This window comes from Rattus norvegicus, chromosome 9 (assembly GCF_021556685.1).
Source record: "Rattus norvegicus strain SHRSP/BbbUtx chromosome 9, alternate assembly SHRSP_T2T, whole genome shotgun sequence".
Taxonomy (NCBI): Eukaryota; Metazoa; Chordata; class Mammalia; order Rodentia; family Muridae; genus Rattus; species Rattus norvegicus.
In genome coordinates this window covers 125497233-125515874 of record NC_141542.1, presented here as the reverse complement: position 1 = coordinate 125515874, position 18642 = coordinate 125497233, and the positions used below count along the sequence as shown (strand labels likewise).

General features: G+C 40.7%; 1 protein-coding gene and 1 long non-coding RNA gene across 33 annotated transcripts in view; one reads left to right on the top strand and one right to left on the bottom strand.

Annotated features, from left to right (window-relative positions):
* The window catches only part of Dlgap1 (DLG associated protein 1), an 870386-nt gene that overhangs the window by 291198 nt on the left and 560546 nt on the right, over positions 1 to 18642 (bottom strand).
* LOC120094814 (uncharacterized) overlaps positions 1 to 18642 on the top strand; it is a 216293-nt gene that overhangs the window by 47964 nt on the left and 149687 nt on the right. The window lies entirely within an intron of this gene.

Sequence of the window (18642 nt, the reverse complement as noted above, 5' to 3'; positions counted from 1 at the left end):
AACCCTGTACTTTAATTTTAAGCTAGCTGCTTTAACTTCCATATTGTTGGAAGAAACTTTTGTATCTGTCTTTTTATTTTTCCATACATACAAATATTTATACATCTGCCATAGTCTGTCTAGTACCTAACTTTAAGCCATTTACTTTTCTTCTTATAGAAAGGAGAAAATGTTACATAGGTCTTCACATTCTGATAGTTGGGACTGATGTTTATATTTAGGTAAGCAAACTAAACATCTGTAAAGAAACTTCAGGGATAAACTATACCATAGATCAACTGGATTCAAGAGACGTCTACTGAATATCCTACATGTCAGATAAGGAGCAAACATTCTTCTCAGTGGCAAAGGGACCTTCTCCAAAGTTAACACATTAGCATATGGTCAGATCAACAAATACATAAAAAAGAGACAATAAGAATCTCCCTCTGTGTGAAGGATATGGTTAAAGGACAAAAAGCAGCCTTCTCAAGTACATCGATATTAAAGTAATCCTTGTATCTTATCAGATCACAGTAGAACAAAACTAGAAACCAGCAGCCAAAAACCCAGCCAAAACAAAACATCAAAACCAACTGAGAAACTACTCAAGTATGTGGAGACTGAACAGTATACATTTGAATGAACAGTGGCTGACTGAAACAATTGGAGGGAAAATGAAACTCCACAGGATTAAGAGAAAACAATAACAGTATGTAATAGCTAGGGCTGTCGTCAGAGGGAATCTTTTTTTTTAAACTTTATTAACTTGAGTATTTTTTTATTTACATTTCGATTGTTATTCCCCTTCCCGGTTTCCGGGCCAACATCCCCCCAACCTCTCCCCATCCTTCCCCCATTACCACCCTCCCCCCAACAATCACGTTCACTGGGGGTTCAGTCTTGGCAGGACCAAGGGCTTCCCCTTCCACTGGTGCTCTTACTAGGCTATTCATTGCTACCTATGAGGTTGGAGCCCAGGGTCGGTCCATATATAGTCTTTGGGTAGTGGCTTAGTCCCTGGAAGCTCTGGTTGCTTGGCATTGTTGTTCATATCGGGTCTCGAGTCCCTTCAAGCTCTTCCAGTCCTTTCTCTGATTCCTTCAATGGGGGTCCCGTTCTCAGTCAGAGGGAATCTTAGAGCTGTTGTAAGCACTCACATCAGAGAATGATGTCACTTCACAGTCATTGAAAAACAAGACACCAAAAGCAAACAGACAGTGAGAAATAACAAAGACAAGGACAGAAAATAATGGAGCAAATACAAAAGGATACCTCAAAGAGTCCATAACAAAGGGAGTTGAAAAATGAGTAAGAAAATCTTAGCTAAACTAGCACGAAGAAAGAGAAGACACAAATTAATAAAATTAGAGACAAATGGAGTTGTTATAACAGACTCCAATGAAATCCAGACCATTAGGGGATATTTGGGAAGCCTATATTTTTAAAAAGCCAGAAAACCTATAAAAATAGATATGTTTCTATAAAGATGGATAAAGCTCATGTGCTTTACTCAAATTAAATTCAGAGGATATAAACAATTTAAATGGATTTGCAATAGTCAGTGAGATTGCAGAGAAGGCAAGGATCATGCAGATTAAGGACAACTTAATACAAACAGTTCTCAAATTGTTTCATGAGGGAGGGAAGGAACAGTATCAAATTCACTCTATGAAACCAGAATTGTGCTGATGCCCAAGCCAGAAAAAGACAGACCAAAGGGAAACTAAAATTTGGGAAGATAGAAGAATTCTCAACAAAATATCTGTGAACTGAATTTAAGAACACGTTAAGAAGATCATATGTTATAGCCAAATTGATTTAATCCCAGGGTTGCAAAGCAGGTTTCATATGTATAAGTCAATAGATGTAACACACTATATAAATGCAGTTAAGGACAAAAGCTGGATGATTATTTCAGTAAACATGCAAAGGTTATTTGACAGAATTCAAAATGACCTTCCTCAAGATAAATTACTGGAGAAATGAGGAATAGGCAGAACACGTTTCAACAGAATGAAGACTACATTAGACAAACCTATTAGCCAATGTTACTCTAAGCAAAGAGAACTGAGATAATTTTCTTTATAATCTGGAACACAACAAGGGTGCCTATTTTCTCCTTTCTTACTTAGTCTAGTACATGATGTCTTAGACTGAGTAATAAGACAAAAGGAATATATGAAAAGAGTACAAGGAGAAAAGAAAGACATCAAATTATCCTTATTTCTAGACAGCATAATTTTGTAATTAAACCTTTTCATACATCCCACCAGAAAAACTTCTACAACTAATAAACATACCCAGTAAAACTGTAGGATACGAAATCAACATGTAGAACTCAGTTGTTTTCCTATATACCACGAGCAAAATTTAATTGTTGAAAAAGAAAACAGGAAAATATTACATTTATAATACCTTTGAAGAAAGCATCTAGGACTAAGCATGACTAAGGAGGGGTAAGACCCCCACAATGACAATTTAAAGCAACAAAAAAGACATTGAAGAAGACACTGGAGACCTTAATGACCTTCCATGTTGCTGGATTGACAGAATTAATATTGTAAAGATGACTGTTTACAAAAGCAATCTGCAGGTGCCGTCTCCATCAAAATCCCAATCACACGATTAACAACTGGGAAAAATAGTAAAATTTATAAGCAGCAAAAGCAACACTAAGCAGAAAGAGCATTGTTGGAGGTACCGTAATATCTGACCTAAAGTTACCCACAGTGCTATAGTGCCAAAGACAGCTAGGCACTGGGACAAAATTGGACAGGAGACCAATTAACCTTGAGAATTGTGAAACTAGATCCATATCTCTCACCCTATCAAAAACAAATCAAAATGAAACAAAAGTAGAGCCCAGTGGTACACAGCATTTCGGCAGAGGCAGGCGGGTCTCTGAGTTCAAGGCCAGTTTCATCTGTATATGAGCTTCATCCTGTTTCAAAAACCAAACAATGGCAATCTAAGACTTGAATTAAAAACCCGAAGTTTCTAGAAGAAAACGCTTGACAGCATAGACAGAGATAGGAACTCTCTCTATAGAGATCTCTATAGAGACCTCTAATAGCATAGAGAGGAACCCCAAGAATTAATTCATGCAATTAGAAAGCTTTGTGTAGCAAAGGTAACCAGAACACACAAGTTTATAAAACAGGAGAAAATCTTCCCCAGTTGCCTGTCAGATACAACAGTAATACCGAAGAACTCCAAAAATTAAACAAAACCCAACCAGTCAAAACAAACAAACCAACAAGAAAGGTAGTTCTCAAAAGAAGCCATGCAAGTGGCTAATAAACATTTTAGAAACACTGGGGTGCTGGGGCCGTTATCTGGCTGTATAAGCACAGGTACCTGAGTCCAGATTCCCAGTGCCTATGAAAATGCCTGGCAGTGAGCATCTGTAATTCCAAAGTTTGAGGCTGCCGGGGAGGAGCCAGGCAGATTCAGAAGCTTGTTGGACAATTTACCCAAATCAAGAGTCGGATGTGCAGCGAGAAATTGTGACAGTTAACATTGATTTAACAATCAACATGCTGGGACTGAAAGACACATAAAGGACTCTGAGCCTGTCTGGGGGGAATTAACCAGATGATCCTAACTAAAGTAAGAAGACCCACTCTAACTGTAGGGTCACTCACTGTCCCTTGGGTTGGGGTCCTGGATCAGGTATAAAGGAGAGAGCTGTTTCATGACTGTAAACTCAAGGGGACGTAGTGTTGCAAGCTCCTGCCACTGAGACTCCCCACCATGTACCTCTGTACTGTGAGGCAGAGTAAACCCTTCCTCCTCAAGTGGCTTTGTCAGGTATGTTGTTATAGCAACCAGACAACTAACTAACCCAGAAACCCTGACTCAAACATAGGGATGAATGAAAAGGGACGCCTTACATTGACCTCTAACCTCTGTACACATAGACATACATGTGTGCACCCATAAAACAAGTACCCCCCCTCTCAGCATCCTTAGCCATCAGAAAAATACAAATTAAAACAATTACAACTACTACAGTTCATCTTACTCCAACCATAATGGCTACATACAAACAAATGAGGATGTGAAGATATGTGAGAAGAGGAATATTTTTTTTTCATTTTTTTTTTTATTAACTTGAGTATTTCTTATATACATTTCGAGTGTTATTCCCTTTCCCGGTTTCCGGGCAAACATCCCCCTCCCCCTCCCCTTCCTTATGGGTGTTCCCCTCCCAACCCTCCCCCCATTGCCGCCCTCCCCCCATAGACTAGTTCACTGGGGGTTCAGTCTTAGCAGAACCCAGGGCTTCCCCTTCCACTGGTGCTCTTACTAGGATATTCATTGCTACCTATGGGGTCAGAGTCCAGGGTCAGTCCATGTATAGTCTTTAGGTAGTGGCTTAGTCCCTGGAAGCTCTGGTTGCTTGGCATTGTTGTACTTTTGGGGTCTCGAGCCCCTTCAAGCTCTTCCAGTTCTTTCTCTGATTCCTTCAATAGGGGACCTATTCTCAGTTCAGTGGTTTGCTGCTGGCATTCGCCTCTGTATTTGCTGTATTCTGGCTGTGTCTCTCAGGAGCGATCTACATGCGGCTCCTGTCGGTCTGCACTTCTTTGCTTCATCCATCTTGTCTAATTGGGTGGCTGTATATGTATGGGCCACATGTGGGGCAGGCTCTGAATGGGTGTTCCTTCAGTCTCTGTTTTAATCTTTGCGAAGAGGAATATTTTACCCTTTGTTGGAGGCAGTATAAACTAGTACAGTGCCATAGAAACAAATGTGGAAGTTTGGCAATAAACTAACAATAGAATGATCCGATGACCCAGCCATACCATTCCTGAATATATACTCAAATCAGTCTATATTCCACTATATTCTACAACCATGTTTATTCTATTCACAGCAGCAGGTAAGCAGAATCATCCTTGATGCCTATCAGCAAATGAATGAATAATAAAAATGCAGCACATATATATGAAGGGATTTTATTCAACCATAAAGCAAAACAAAATACTGAAACATGCAAGGAAATGGATGGATATGAAAATTATTACATTAAGTGAGGTCACTTTGAAAGACTATACTATTCTATGCAGATCCTAACTTCAAATTTTTATGTGTGTGCACCTGTGCAAATGTGTGTGGGTATGGGAAAGAGGAGTACAAGAAAGGAACAAATAAATACTTTAAAAAAACTCCATAAATATGTGTGTGCACATGTGACTGAATTGTTTGAGTGTGTGTGCATATGAATATATATGTCTGTTGAAGGTTGAGGTTGGTATCAAATGTTTTCGTTGATCATCACTTTATACATTGAGGCAGGGTTTTTCATGATCCTGGAGTTCACTGGTTTGATTAGTCTGGCTAAGTCAGCTTGTTCTGGGCTACATCCTGCATCTGCCTCTGGGGTGCTGTGATTATAGCTGAGCCAGTGTGTTCTCCTGGATTTTGATGCAGGTTGTGGGGATCTGAGCATGATCTTCACATTCTGGGCAGTGCTTTACCCATTTGGTCAACTCCTGAGCCATATATATTATATTATTTTATATTAATCATATTAATATTAATACTAAATATAATACTAATATATATCATTACACAACATAGTATATTATAATATTAATTATATCAATATTGATGTATGGTATATTAATAATATAAATAATACGTTAATTTTTTTGAGATGCGTTTTCACCCTGTAGTCTCAGTTGCCCTGGAACTCGTTCTGTAGTTCAGGCTGGGCTCCATTTCACAGAGATCTTCTTGCCTCTGCCTCCCAGGTGCTGGGATTAAAGGCAAGGACTAGCATGCTTTGTTAGTGGATGTTTCTTGGTGGGAGAGCGGAGATTAGTAGGAAACGTGATTAGAAAGGGTCTACAGTGAGAGGAAGGGAGGATCAAACACGTTCTGCAAGTGCAAGCAATTACTTGTGCTAATAGAAGGTAGTGAAATAATATATCCATTCAACATCAGAGCTCTTAAATACACAAATGTGTAATTAAAATATGTAACAGATACATAAAGGGAGGGTAATATAAGAGCAGCAGAGAATCTCATCACTCCTTCTGCAATGGTTTTCCAGACAGAAAATCAACAAAGAAACATTATATTTAAGCTGTACTCTTATGGAACAGTCCACCCAACAGTCACACAATGCATACTTAGGTCCACATGGAACAGTTGCCAGGAGAGGTGCTGCTGGGCTTTAAGGAATGTAGGGGATTGCAGCAAATGTAGGAGATTGCAACAATGTAGGGGATTGTGACAATGTAGGGATTGCGACAATGTAGGCATTGCAACAGTGTAGGGACTGCAACAATGTAGGGGATTGCAACAATGTAGGGGATTGCAACAATGTAGGGACTGCAACAATGTAGGGGATTGCAACAATGTAGGGGATTGCAACAATGTAGGGGATTGCAACAATGTAGGGGATTGCAACAATGTAGGGGATTGCGACAATGTAGGGATTGCGACAATGTAGGGACTGCAACAGTGTAGGGGATTGCAACAATGTAGGGACTGCAACAATGTAGGGGATTGCAACAATGTAGGGGATTGCAACAATGTAGGGGATTGCAACAATTTAGGGACTGCAACAATGTAGGGGATAGCAACAGTGTAGGGACTGCAACAATGTAGGGGATTGCAACAATGTAGGGGATTGCAACAACGTAGGGGATTGTGACAATGTAGGGATTGCGACAATGTAGGGATTGCGACAATGTAGGCATTGCAACAGTGTAGGGGACTGCAACAATGTAGGGACTGCAACAATGTAGGGGATTGCAACAATGTAGGGGATTGCAACAATGTAGGGGATTGCAACAATGTAGGGGATTGCAACAATGTAGGGACTGCAACAATGTAGGGGATTGCAACAATTTAGGGACTGCAACAATGTAGGGGATTGCAACAACATAGGGGATTGCAACAATGTAGGGGATAGCAACAGTGTAGGGACTGCAACAATGTAGGGGATTGCAACAATGTAGGCATTGCAACAATGTAGGGGATTGCAACAATGTAGGGCATTTCGACAATGTAGGCATTGCAACAATGTAGGGGATTGCAACAGTGTAGGGACTGCAACAATGTAGGGGATTGCAACAATGTAGGCATTGCAACAATGTAGGGAATTGCAACAACGTAGGGGATTGCAACAATGTAGGGGATTGCAACAACGTAGGCATTGCAACAACATAGGGAATTGCAACAATGTAGGGGATTGCAACAATGTAGGGGATTGCAACAATGTAGGGGATTGCAACAGTGTAGGGACTGCGACAATGTAGGGGATTTCGACAATGTAGGCATTGCAACAATGTAGGGGATTGCAACAGTGTAGGGATTGCAACAATGTAGGGTATTGCAACAATGTAGGCATTGCAACAATGTAGGGAATTGCAACAATGTAGGGGATTGCAACAATGTAGGCATTGCAACAATGTAGGGGATTGCAACAATGTAGGGGATTGTAACAATGTAGGGACTGCAACAACGTAGGGAATTGCAACAATGTAGGGGGGTGATTGCAATAAATATAGGAGACTGCAGTCATGTTAACTTCCCACCACAAAAACCTAGAAATCAGTTACAAGAGGAATCTTAGAAACTTTAGAATTAAATAACATGCTTCTAATTAACCAATGAATCAATTAAAATCGAAGCATGCTACTCCCAAATCTTTGTTGTGAATGAGAACGGCCACCAGTATTCTAGACCCAGATTTGCTCAAGCTCTCTTCCTGTTGCCTGAGGATCTGGAAGTGAGCTCTCAACTCCAGTGCCTGCCTGCCTACCTGCCATTATGCTTCCTGCCATGATGTTCATGACTGACTCTCCCAAACGGTAAGCAATCCTCCAATTACATGCTTCCTTTCCCAATGGTATCTCACTCATAAGATAGGTTGTGTCAGAAGCCACTTTTTTCCTCCATCTTTATTAACTTGGGTATTTCTTATTTATATTTCAATTGTTATTCCCTTTCCCGGTTTCTGGGTCAACATCCCCCAGCCCCTCCCCCTCCCCTTCTATATGGGTCAGAAACCATTTGAAAAAGTAAGACTGAAGCAATATACATCTTCATAAAAAGGAAAACTTCAAATAAATAACCTAATGTTGGACCTTAAGAAAGTAATACGGTAGGAAAAAAGTAAAACAGCCCAAGTAAAATGAACAGAAGAAAGGAAACGATAAAGATCAAAGCAGAAATAGATGAAATACAGACAAGGAAAATAATGCAAGGCATGAACCAAAGTAACAACCAGTTAAGACTGGTAATGCTTAACTACAAGAAGAGAGAGTAGTCAATAAATTCAGAGACTGAATAAAAGCAGACACAGTATAGCAGATGCTCCAGAAGCATAAAGGAGGAGAGTTGAGTATGGTGATAGTAATTACTGATTGCAAACTTGACAGGATCTGTGATCGCCAATGAGGCAAGCCTCTGTATGCACCTCTGAGGGATGTTCTACCCATGGGTTAGTTGAGATAGGAAGACTCACTGTGCCCTGGCTGGAGAAAAGAGAAAGCCAGCAGAACATGGGTGTTCTCTACAGTCTACTGACCTATGGATGCAATATGAACAATTATAGCTTTCTCACCATGATGGACTATACCCTCGAACTGTCCGGAACAAAATAGTCCTGTTTCCCCCTTTGTTTTTATCAGGATATTTTGTCATGCCAACAGGAAAAGTAACTGAGACAGTTATTATAATGATTTAGATAATCTAAGGAGAATTTGATGAATTTATGGAGACATAACCTACCAAGATTGAATTACAAAAAAAATAAAAAATGTGTAGCTCAAATACAAGTTAGGTAAATTATTAATAAAAATCTTCCATAAGTAATTGCCTTAAAAGATAACAACCTGATGGTGCCATTGTTGAATTACATTCAACATAGGAAGAACAGCTATTTCCTCTCAAATTACTTCAATGGAAGAGGATGGGGTTATTTCCAAACTCATCTTATAAGGTCCCCAAGTCAAACATAATAAATAAAATTAGAAATCATTGACCATTAAGAAATATGGTTAGAAATCTTCTTAGCATTCTAGCACGTGAAAAACAACAGCACATTAAAAAGATTGTTCATCATGAAAAACTGTGTTTCTTTCCAGGCATGCAAGGATGCTTCAATAATGCAAATCCATGACTGTGATGCCCTTATCATTAGCAAAATTAGATACAAAATATGTTATCATTTCAATAGATGAAAAACAAAACAAAACAAACATAAAAAATCAACCAACAGTTAAAAGTCAACATCCTTTCATTAAAAAACCTCCTCAAGTTCTGTAAAGACTGCACACCACCACCACCACCACCATCACAACAGAGCCTGTCCATGATAAAGCAGGGCTAATACACTGCACACTAGGATCTGGAAGTGCTTCCTTGAAACCTGAACAAGACAGGGATGCTCATTTTTACCACTTTTATTCACCACAGGATGACAATACCTGGCCAGAGCCACTATGTGAAAGAAAATATGCTATACAAATTGGAAAGGAAATAAGTTAAATTGTCCCTATTTGAAGCCGACATAGTATTGCATACAAAATCTTAGAGACCCCACTAAAGACTGTTAGGTCTAACAAATGAATTCAGTAAGGTTTTGGGGGTGAGGGTGGGAGACCAACCAAACAAAAAACCATAAATTAGTATGGCACTTAACCAGTAAACCATTTAAGAAAGAATTTAAGAAAACAGTCCACTTACAATAGCTGAAGCAATACATAGGAATACATTTATGCTGAGGTAAAATATCCCTTCTCCGAATTATAAAACATTGATGAAAGAAACTGAAAAAGACACACCTAAACAGAAAGACTTGATGCTCAAAGGACCAGACACATAAATATTGCTTAATGCTCTTGCAGATTTGCTGCAACTCCTATCAAAACACCAATAATACTTTTCATAGAAATAGGGTACAGCAATTCTGAAGTTTGTATGGGACCAGAAAAATCCAAATGCACAAAGAAATATTGAGGTAAACAAAAGGAAAGAAACAAAGATGGAGGCATCACGATGCCTGTCGTATGTTAAAATGTATGTTAAAATGTATGTTAAAATGTATGTTAAAATGTATGTTAAAATGTATGCATACACTGAGGTTCAGTAAATGCTCCCAATACCAGATGGGTCAATGAAGACACTAAAAAGACACTTTTAATCTTTCCATGGCTGGGTGATGATGTGTTCTCAATTCATGTGATGCAGCAATATCTGAAAAGCCACCCTAGAATGGGCAATCAGAAATGAGCCCCAAGAACTTGCACACAACTTGTTTTGACAGACGTTCTAGGAATGGGGACAAAGAAATACGCTTAAAAAATGGTCTTGAGAAACTGAATGTTCACAGGTAGACCCTTTTCTAAAATTAACTCAGAATGGACTAAAACTATGAAGACTTGAACAAAACTGGGGGAAGGAGGTGACTTTAACTTGACCTCGGCAACAATCGTTATTTAATCTTGGAAGGACAGACAATAAAGGCAAATGGAGAAATGTGAGGATATCTGGATAAACCATGGCCTTCTGCATGGCAAAGAAAACATACAGAATGTGCCTATACAGTCTACCAAATGGGAGCAAGTGTAGGCAAAGAATCAATTAGAGCAGCAGCTGGTTTCCAGAATTTACAAGGATCTGAAACTCTCAGGAGGAGACAGAGCAATCAAGTTTGGAAGTGAGTAAAAGAGAAACATTCTCAAGACAAAGTAGCAAAAAGTATCTAAAACATGTTCAGCTTGGGGAATTATCAGACTAAGGTGAGGTTGTACCTCACACCTGCTAGGATACTTAAAATCATCAAAAAAGCAACAAATGAGTGTCAGCAAGTGTCAGAGATGGTGGGGATGTAAATTTGGATCTTATCATAAAAAAGGATGGGATTTCTTTTAAAGTATTAAATGTCGAGGCTGCCATAGTAGTACATGTACATGGCCATTAAACCATCAAAGCTTCAACATACAAGTCTGTATGTTAAAAAGACATCCCGATCTTTACAATAATCACATCCCAGATGTCCACTGACATGTAAACCAATAAAGGAAAGTGTATGGTAAACAAACAATGGCCATAGAAAGAATACAATCCTTTCATCTGCAGCAGCAGCAGCAGCAGCAGCCACCACCACCACACACACACACACACACACACACACACACACACACACACACACACACACACACACCAGTGAGAGAGAAGGAATGGAGAATGACTAAGTAGTCCTGTAATTCCTTCCCCGTGTGCTAGAATGCTCGGAAATTGTTCTGCTGGTTGACAATTCTGAGAACTCAGTTAAAAGCATCAGATTATAATGTTGGAGAACTGTGTGACATGTGGGCTATAGTTTGTTCGCACCTCTGTTCTTGTGTCCGTACCCCTGAAGTTTGAGTGTCGATGAGGCAGATGGCCTGCAGACCCTACCCCTTACTGAGGAGCCCACTGGCAGTTGGTAGCTGCTGGAGGAAGGTGAGTCACTCTTAGGAGATGTGGCCAATTTTAGGATTCTCATGCTCTGGTGGATGGCTCCCATGTTGCAAAAAGCAGCACCAACTGGATTAAGTCAGTTATAAACATTAAAAAAAAAAAGACGCTGCCACGAGACCCATGTTTACAATCAAATTCCACAGAATCTGTAGGTGGAGGAAGAGCAGGGTTCAGGGCAGCCATTGCTGAGCATACAGATCACCATGGTAATTGGATAATTCTTTTCATGTGACCAAGGAAAGAGTGTTACCACACAGGAGGAACCAAGGAAGACTTTGAAGTTGCTATTGCTCCATCCCTCTCTAAGATGAAGTCTTTCCAGAACTCAGTCTGCAAAATGGATGACTTTGTGTGAGTCTTGTATCTCTCAAAGTGAGATATGAATAAATATCTCATAAATAAAAGGAAATAAAAAGTGAGAAGCAAGGGAGAAGCTGAAGCAATAGGAAGAGGGAAACATTGCTCTGTACTCTTCTGCTTAGGAGTGTGCATTGAGGCAGAGGCAGAAGTGGAGGCGGAAGGGGGCATGATTAATCACAAATATTGGACTGATTGGTCAGGTTTGCTTTTAGTGAATCAGTGAAGGAAGATATTAAGGTCTCATCCAACACAGCTCCAGCCTTCCAAGTATTTCGTGTCCTATGCCCATAAGCCTGGTGATGCTGGGGCAAGGGAGCAAGACTAGGCTGGCCAGCCAGTCAAAGGTCTGTCATTGGAGGAGACATGAGATCACAGTTTCACATTCCCCGCTCAGGATTAGCCACAGGGACCAGTTATTCAGACCCACAAATCCAACCTAATAGGGAACAGCTGGCTTTAGAATTATTATTATTTTAAGAAGCATGAAAGTCCAAGCACATATGTTCAAAGAATTAAAGTTGATAGGTGACGTTTTTTATTGATTTAGTTCATGAGATCACCTGGCACAAAATAAAATCTGTTTTTTTTTTTTCCTTTACTGTGACTGCACAAGTCACATATGGAGAGCAACCTCCAGGCCAATTTTTGGGCCCATGGATTTGAGTTTTCGTAAGCCTCAGCACATATCCATCACAGCGAGCTCTTGCTTCTCCCGGATTGTTTCACCCCCTTTGTGAATGCCTCAGAGAGAAGGCAGTACGAAGGGAAAATCAGCTATTTATAGGCGGTTTTTTCGACTAAAAGTGTCTGCTCAGCGTGCTATGGAATATTTCCAAGAGGTGGGAGAACAGGAAACTATCTAAAATCAACTGGAAGGCTGGAGGAGTGTTATGGGGGAACGATTCTGCAGGGGAGTCCTTTGCAGAAAGCTCGGGTTTCATTTGCAAACAAATGACAGTTACTTTTTCTGACACCCAGAGAAGCTAACTAAACTTCTGCTACTTAATGAGCAAAGAGGAGAGGGGAGCATGAAAAGCCCATGGATTCTTCAAGTATTGTAGTCGGAACTCTTAAAGGAATTTTAAAGGCAAATACTTCTCTCTACACCTAATCCTTGACTGGTGGCATGGTTGCCAGCCAGATGATGCCCACGGAACAGGTAGCAAGCAGGTGGGTTTCTAAGAATAGAATGCAGGTCCCCTTGACTTAACAGTGTCCCGCTGAGATGAGAGGACCTCGAACCTTCGCTTGCCTTTGCTCCTATAAGGACAACAAACAAGAGGGCTAAGTTCATCTGCTTCAGCTTTTACAGGCAGGAAACAATTCCATGAGGTCCGGAGTGCATCCCATAGATTTTTCCTATCACCGTTTGGGTGATCATGGGAACCAAGTATGGTAGAAAGACTTAGGACTTTCTGCCAAGAGACAGCCGGCGGCTGCTGAGGAAAGCTTGGGCTGGCGATGGTTCTTCGGGGAGGACGACCTGAGAGGTACTTTGTGTTCTTCGGGATTCTGCAGACTTGAAAGATGTACCTGGTTTCAGAGATTGGGGAGGTTGGCCGAGGACCTTGTGCAGGAGCAACAGAGGACAAGGCATAGGACCTGCTACCACCACCCTTCAGCTATTATGAAGCTCCTACCTGTCTGCTTGTCGTGGGGGAGACACTCCTCAGAGAACTAGTTAAGACCATAAAGGGTGTGACGGTTGGGTGGCTGAGTTACCTTGTAGACACATCCCACAGTTGCTGCTGTTGATTAAACTCATTCTACTGCTTTGCAAGGACGCCTGGAATAATGTAGTTGGGGGTTGGCGGACTGAAGCTATAAAGGTAAAAAGCAAGGCTCATGCGAATAAACACTTGAAGAGCTAACATTGTTTTCTACCAGCAAACGCTGAACTGTGTGGAACTCTGCTCCACTGAGGCCAAGACACATGGACTGGCTCTTTGCAAACCTCTCACTTAGGCACTCACAAACTTTATGCATTTGGTTGGTAGCTGATAAAGGAACCGTCCGTGCTGTGATTAAGATCTACCATTATCGGACATGGGATAGGGAGAAACAGGGGGTGGGGTGGGGAGGAGGGTTCCTTGTCCATGGAATCAGACATACCTCTTCTAACCTTGTTTCGACGGAGCAGACTAGAAGAGAAAGAAGAGGTCTCGTAATATACGAAACAAAGAGAAGTCACAAAGCATGTCAGTAGCTAGACATGTATCCTTTGAAAACCTTCCACACAGTAGTCTTAATTGATTTCCTAAATTTAGAGCTCAACTTTCTTCCCTAGCACCTAAAACAAATGCAGTCATATCTTCATGCCCATTATACAGATTAAGAAATGATAGCATCGGGTGGAGAGAGATCAGTGATGCAGAAAGCCAGCTTCAAAGCTTGACTCAACACAGGAAAACACTTTTTGATCAGTTATACTCTACTGCCCCCTACAGGAAAGTACATGAGACAATAAGACTTCAGCTCCTTAGAACTGGAGGAACCATGGTTTTAGATTCTAGAGTCACTAGATGTACGTCATCAGAATCTCTTGGGTTGGTGCCAGAAATTCTCACTTTTCAGACTCCTTCAATGTCACTCTTGTCTTGTGCACAAATGTACAGGAGCTATTTCTCCACTGCTACGATGGAGAGACACTGAATGATATAAGACTATTAAAGTGCTTCTTTTACACAGGCGTCCATGGGATATGGGTGCAGTCACTTGCGCCCACGTAGACACCATGTTGTCTCTCGTCAGGTAGTGTTTTGCAGTGCACAGGTCTCAGCTTCTGTGCTGTTGTCTCTTTGTCCTAATGCATATTACCCTACATGTGAGTGTAATTTACATATGCTATATATGTGTCACATCGCATAGCCCTTTGAACCTATAGAGAATATGTCAGTTGTTGTCCTGGTGAAGTGAGGCGAAAGATTCTGACTGCCAAGATGTGGAGGATTCTCAGGAGAAGCATGGGGTCTTCAGATTCCAGACCCTGAGCTCTAAAAGCACTAAGTGTTGGATCTAAAGATCAGATATCCAGAAGCAGATCTGCTCTGCTCTGTTTGTCTTCTTCTGAACAATAATCTACCCCCAGTGAAGCCGTTAGAACACAGAAAGGATCGATCTGTAACAGGAGCCACTTTTTTTTTTTTGGACCGGCAAAGAAGAGTTAAAAATCTTATCATGGGGCTAATGAGATGGCTCAGCGGAGAGAGTCACTTGCTGTGCAAGCAGAGAATCTGAGTTCAACCTCTGGAACCCAGAGAGGAAAGAGAGAACACGCTCCTGAAACTTGGCCTCTGATCTCCACCTACATATGTAGCACATGTGAACATGTACCCACACACAGGCACACACACCACATACAAATAGTAAATAACATGAAAATACAGTATGTACTTTGTGGCCACAGAGTTACAAATTGCACATAATTATTTAGCTGACAAGTACATTTGTCTCCTCGAAGCCTTTGAGAGTACAAACATGTTTCACATGTAACCCTCAGATCATCCTTCCATTGCCTCTTGGACCTCATGGCCTCCTAAGAAGGTGAAACACAGGAATAAGCAGGGATTTAAAAAGAGCCTTCAGGCTTCCTCAGAATGTGAGATGCAGCGGGGAAGAGAGAGCCCAGGCTGACAGGCAGGGAGTCCACTTATGTTATCTCTTCTGCGATGACAATCCTTGTCAAGCTATTTCCTTTCGCCATTTAAAGAAAGAGTAAGTAGAACTAAATACGTTCAGAAGTTTCTTTTCTAGGACGGTCACTACGGAAGTAACAGGAAGCTACAGTGTCCGGATTGTCTGGAGGAGACTATGAATGAGGAGGTTTACAAGGAGGAGTTTCTATTATTCAGAAAATGACAATTTAGCAGGAAACAAAAAGAAGACATTAAGGTCCTAGACAGTTAAATCAGGGTATTGGACAATCCTGAAGGCTTATAATAAATTGTGGGTTTTCAAAGGCTGCAGGGGGCAGAAGAAATTTTCTTTCATGGTTGTTGAATAGGTCTTTGAATTAAAAGGACTAGCATTGGCCTGTTGTCACATCAGCCAGGCCATACCTATATTAATAATCTGGAAAGACTAAAAAACTAAGGTAATGACTTTTTTCTAAAACTTGGATCAATGAAAAGAAGAGGGGAGGTTCCTTACCTCATGGCTATTCTTCTGTGGCATTTGTAAAGCAGTCTACTTAAAATAGATCTGATTTCATAAACCAGAGATCAAAGACTTCAAAAGCGTGCGTGCGTTACTGCAGAAGTGTGGGCGGCCAGGTGCCCAGGTGGAGGGGAAGCAGCTTCACACACCTGTGGAGCCTTACTAGGCTTCATAGGTAGCTTTTCCATTTCATAAGCATGGGCTTAGCTTTCCAATTCACTGAGAGCAATGATTATAAACTCTGAGGGACCTGGAACATGGTCTAATATATGTGAAATAAACATCGTGTATCTAGAAAACTCAGTATAGGAGTCTCCTTGGCTCAGACATGAAGTATGTCATAGCATGAAACTTTAAGAAATGAAGAAAAGCAGCTTTAAAGGTAAACTATGTATTCCCTTACATTTGTAGGATCAGGGCATCAAAGAATGAAAATGCTAGAAATAAGAAATTGGCCCAAAGAAACATGAGGAATATATGATGCCTTCCTATATATACTCTCCTTTACCTCTGTTGATTGTGTTAATATTAACCAAATAATTCCTATGCCATCCTCTTTTAGTTACTGACAGAGAGGGCTCAGGTGTTAGAGAATCAACTAACTTGGAAGTCATTCCAACTGGGAATCGTTCATTGACAGAAACCAAAGCACCTTCCCACTGTGCTTCTAGTCTAAGAACATAGATGAAGATTTACGTGTGTGTGTGTGTGTGTGTGTGTGTGTGTGTGTGTGTGAGAGTGTGAGTGAGTGGGTTTGTGCATGTGTGTGCATGCATGTGTGAGTGTGTGTGTGAGTGTGTGTGTGTGTGTGTGTGTGTGTGTGTAGAAGGAAAAATGTCCCCTGTATTATGATGCCGCTCATTGGCATGTAATGGTCTGTTGGTGGGGGTGGGGGTCTTGAGAAATAGGTCAGTGAGTCCTATAGACAGAGCTATAACTGCCTCTGCCTTCTTCCCTCTAGACAAAAGTATGGGTTTAACGAACTCTTCAGATGAATAAGTACGCCCTATGGCAATGTCATATAACTCAATGCAAATTATTAATATTAACTTAGTTATGCCTGAAAAGGGCAGATTTTCCCCTCTCCACCAAACTTCCACGGCTAATGACATAAAGTGTGTTAGGTGGTATTGTGATTTTAAAACATATGGAGTTTGAGATTTCTGTGTCTTAGACATGGCAACTCCACATGAGTCAACCTGCCTGTGCTCTGTGGCCATGGACCCCAGCAACACATATTCTTCTGAAATGAATGAGAAAAATAAATGATACTGAACTTAATGAATTGAGGTTGAATTCACTGAACTCTAAGTCACAATGATCCACTAAAAGACACTGAACTCCAAAATGGAGAAAAAATATAACCTAATTCCAAACCAAAGTCAGTATGTCAGACTGCTTACACACACACACACACACACACACACACACACACACACACATTCATATTCAAACAAACACACACATACATACACATTCACACATGCACACGCACACACTCTCACACATGCACACGCACACACTCTCACACATGCACACACATGTGCAGAAACCCATTCACTCACACTCATACATATGAACATACACATTTGCACATACGTACACACACTCACACATACTCACACACATGCACAAACACATGTTTGTATACACACACACACCTCTAACAAGAAACTGACATATTCTGCCAGTCGTACGTCACCCTGTCAAGTCCCGTATGCCACAATCTCAAATGCAGTAGAGTTTAAAGATGAGTCTTTTTCCAAAAGACAGAGTGAGCCCTGAGTTGTCATTTTCAGCTGTCATCAACTAAGCGGATCTCCAGGGAAAGCAGAAAAGGAGAAACCAAGTCTATGGCTGCTGAGTGATCCAAGGCTGGATTTTAGCAAATAATTTCAGAACCCTCTGGCTATGACGGCCAGGTACTTTTACTGCCTGCTAACAGTGATAGCAGACCATCAAGCTGTTGACCAAGAATAATGAAATTTCCTTTAAGAGGGCTTTCCTGTTATCTTGCGGTGTCCCTCTCCCACTGCTGAGGCTTTCTTACCTCTTGATTTCTTAGAGTATTTTGCCAATTGTTCTTCTCTCCCTATTAATAGAATGGAGGTTACTTTGAGAAGTACAGAGAATCAGACCACAGGGCAGAGAGCAGCAGAATTCCTAGGGTTCTGCAGGTGGGCATGACCCCCAAGTTATAGGTCAGCACCTGACCAGAGTAACCTTGCCTTTGTGTCTCTGTGAAGAGCATCTCTTCTGAGATCAGAGGAAAATAGGGAGGGGATTGTATAAGCTGCAGATAAAATATTCTCAAGTTCCTTAGCAATACAAATTAAAAATAAAGAAAATTACTAATGTGATCGACGAGTTTTTTAGACAAGGCAGCCAGCAAATCAACTACTCACATCATAAGCAGAATGGCAGTTTTATAAAACTGATATAAAATAGTTAAAACTGAATCGGTATAATTTAAATTGTTTTGAGACAAGAGAAACAAAAGAAAAGAAGAGAAAAACTTAGCCACAAAAAAAGAAAACTCATATTGGGCAAATATGGGAACAGTCTTGAGACAGATTTGAAAAATAAGTGTACCTGTATTTTAAAATAAAACCGCAAACTCACGTTTGCTAGGAAGGTTTCTATGGGGATCTTTGTGGG